Genomic DNA, 3,535 nt, shown 5'->3' with positions numbered 1-3,535 from the left:
AAGTCAGGAAGATCCCGTAGAGAAGGGAATGGCTACCCACTCCAGTATTCTTACCTGGAGAATCTCACAGATAGAGAAGCCTGATGGCCGACAATCCATGGGGTCTCAAAGAGTCAAACATGACTGGGCGCCTAACACACACATACATCTAACTGTCAATTTAAATTTCAAAGCCTCAAGGGCCAATTTGTGGCTCTAGGCCAGTAGGTAAGAAGTGGACAAGGTGAAAGAGGCTGAAATGGACATCTTTGTTTTTGTCTGAATAGTTAGCATTTATACAGCCTTCTGAAACAGTCCCTCTATTTTCCTCTTCAGCCTTGTGGAGGTGGAGTTATAGTCCCTAGTCATCCCTACACTCATGGCATCCAAGGGACTCAGTTCTGGCCCAAATTTCTAATAACCTAGTTACAGGGAATGGTTCGGTGACCCAACTGAAGCCAACGAGGCTTTTGCAAGAGGTATCATGAGAGAAATGCCACATTTTCAACTGCTCTTGAACTTGGAAGAATACAGCCCTGACCTGATTGGCAGCCATGCTGCCAGTGTGCAAAACCTGAGAATAAAGTCAAGAGACAGAGATTATGAAAGTAGGGAGGAACTCATTTCTGATGACATCAGTTGAGTATCTCTGTTAGGGACCAAATTTGCCCTCAGACTTTGTTATTTTAATCAGTGAAATCCCTTTTTGGTTGAAGCTTTGTTTGTTTGTTCATATAAGAACACCTGTCCAACTGGAGCTTTTAAATTCAAAGACTGCTATGAAGCTTAGAGGCATGATATTACAAAGTGGCTTATAAAGTGAAAATGAGGAAGTTGTTTCACTTTATAATGATTGGTTATTACAGTGGTGGTTCCCAGATGGCAATGAATTGGTTAAAATTTATTATCTTATACCTTTCTTAGGAAGATGACTGTTCTTTTATGATTGTAGAAGGCATTTATGAGAAACAGCCCAAAAAGCAGCCCAAGTTGTGTTTTACTTGTTTTGCACAAAAAGCTAAATTAAGTTTCACTTATCTGGCTTAAATGATTTGACTGCTTAGGGAATTTTGGAGTCTAGTTTCTTTTGTATTTAATTTTAACACCAGGAAGGCAGAGGGCACAGTTGGAAGCTGCAGGCTGTGCTGTTTGGCTTCATGTGTGTGTGTGTTTGTATGCATATATATACGTAGTGGGGGCAGGGAGAAGACAGACTGGATGGGGTCGCCTGAGCCTCATCTCTGGAGATCTTCAAGTTCTACCGAGCCGCAGGGGAGTCCTAGAATAAGAAAATTTGGGTGCTCCAGGTGCCAGAGGTTGCTTGTCCCAGGTTTGTCTATGAGTATGGTTCATGCCAGCTATTAAGCAGATCCTGATCCCTGTCTACTGCTCACCCCTAACTGAGGGTCACAGTGTTTGTGTGCCTCCCAGAGAGATGCAGGGATGAGTTCTGGTCCAAAGGCTATGCTTGAGTGGTACTACCAAAGGACTGAATGGAGGAGTCAACTGTATGTGCTAGAGCCTTCCAGAAGGCCAAATACCCCAATCAGTGACTCAGGCTTCTGGCGAGTGACCCTGGGGCCCCATCTAACTTCTGCCCAGGCCCAAGGTCAGTTGCACATCCCTTCATCAGTGCTGTATTGTATTTGTTGTTGTTACTTTCAATGAAATGTTTCCTCTTGGTACATATGAATTCTGTTTATGGTTCTTTCTTCTGTGCTAGCACACTAAACATAGACATTAACCTTTTTTAATATTGCACTATGTCTCAGTTCCCCCTTCTGTGCAAGAGGGTTTAGCTACATTAAATACTTAAAATATTTGCATATATATAGATTGTCCGGAGCCAAACGGGAGCCTCTGCAGGACCTTGTAGCCGAGGTGGGAGAGGAGCCGAGGCACTGCCCTTGTCCCAAAGTAGTACTCATAGCCGAGTACTACGAGGTAGTACTATGAGCCAAGTACTGTGAAGTAGTATTCATAGCTGAAGCGCCGCCGCGTCCTGCCACTGCCCTCCTGCACCACCCAGGGGAGCGAGCTCTGAGCATCTTGTGGTGACGCCACTCCTTGGGGCCAGGAGCAGGGAAGCTGAGTGTGAGAATCCCCCAGACCAACCAATCCCCCAACTCAGCCTCTTCCTGCCACCCAAATCATCATGACCCACTTCAACAGAGGCCCTTCCTATGGGCTCTCAGCCGAAGTCAAGAACAAGATAGCTTCCAAGTATGATCATTAGGCAGAAGAGGATCTCTGCAATTGGATAGAAGAGGTGACAGGAATGAGCATTGGCACCAACTTCCAACTGGGCTTGAAAGATGGCATTATCATCTGTGAACTCATAAACAAGCTACAGCCAGGCTCAGTGAAGAAGGTCAGGGAGTCCTCATTAAACTGGCCTCAGTTGGAGAATATCAGCAAATTTTTTAAAGCTATTCAGGCTTATGGCATTAAGCCACATGACATATTAAGCCACAGGACATATTAAGCCACTGATGTATTTGAAGCAAACAATCTTTTTGAGAATGGAAACATGAGGTTCAGACTATGTTGGTGGCCCTAGCAGGTCTGGCCAAAGCAAAAGGATTCCATACAACCATTGACACTGGAGATACGTATGCAGAGAAACAAGGCGTTTTGATGAAGGAAAATTTAAAAAGCTGGCCAAAGTGTAATTGGTTTGCAGATGGGAACCAACAAATGCACAGTCAAGCAGGTATGATGGTGTATGGGACGAGGAGGCACCTTTATGATCCCAAAATGCAAACTGACACACCTTTTGATCAGACCACAATTAGCCTGCAAATGGGCACCCACACAGGAGGCAACCGGGCAGGGATGTTGGCACCGAGCACCCGAAGAGATATCTATGATCAGAAGCTAACGTTACAACCCATGGACAACGCCACAATTTCCCTACAGATGGGTACCAACAAAGTCACTTCCCAGAAAGGAGTGTGTGTGTGTGTATGGGCTTGGGCAGCAAGTGCATGATCCCGAATCCTGCGCTGCTCCCACAGAACCTGTCATTCACAATGGAAGCCCCGGAACAGGAACCGGTGGGTCGGAAATCAGTGATAGTGATTATCAGGCAGAATACCCAGATGAGTATCATGGCCAGTACCAAGATGACTACCCCGAGATTACCAGTATGGTGACCAAGGCATTGATTATTAGATTCACAAAGGAGCTCAGTATTTAGCTCATTGTTTTTATTCAGTGAGAACCAAGCTAATCTTTTTATTTTTAATCTTATTTTCCTAAAACACTATTATGCTTATTGTACCTAAAGGAACTATTGCCTTATACGTTGCTTTTTCCTTTTTTGGCCTCTTCCCTAAATAGTTGCCTTATAGTGCTGTGACAGTTAAATCCTACAGCATAACCAATAACTTGCATATGAAGTAAAAAGGAATACTGTGAAAGGGGAGGACTCTTGTACAGTCACTTCTTTCCTTAAAAAATATGCATTTTTACAGTCCTCTACTTAAACTGGTGTTTTCAAACAATAGGAAGCTCTTTTGTTTTTTTTTTAGTTTAGTATCTCATTTCTACGTGA

The 3,535-nt window shown here is 43.9% G+C and overlaps 1 pseudogene; it reads left to right on the top strand.

Moving 5' to 3' along the window:
- The first annotated feature begins 2,134 nt into the window (after nucleotides 1-2,134).
- Nucleotides 2,135-3,197, top strand: LOC110130559 (calponin-3-like; annotated as a pseudogene).
- The last annotated feature ends 338 nt before the right edge of the window (nucleotides 3,198-3,535 follow it).

The sequence above is a fragment of the Odocoileus virginianus genome, chromosome 18, assembly GCF_023699985.2.
Source record: "Odocoileus virginianus isolate 20LAN1187 ecotype Illinois chromosome 18, Ovbor_1.2, whole genome shotgun sequence".
Lineage (NCBI taxonomy): Eukaryota > Metazoa > Chordata > Mammalia > Artiodactyla > Cervidae > Odocoileus > Odocoileus virginianus.
This window is presented reverse-complemented; position numbering and strand designations above follow the sequence as displayed.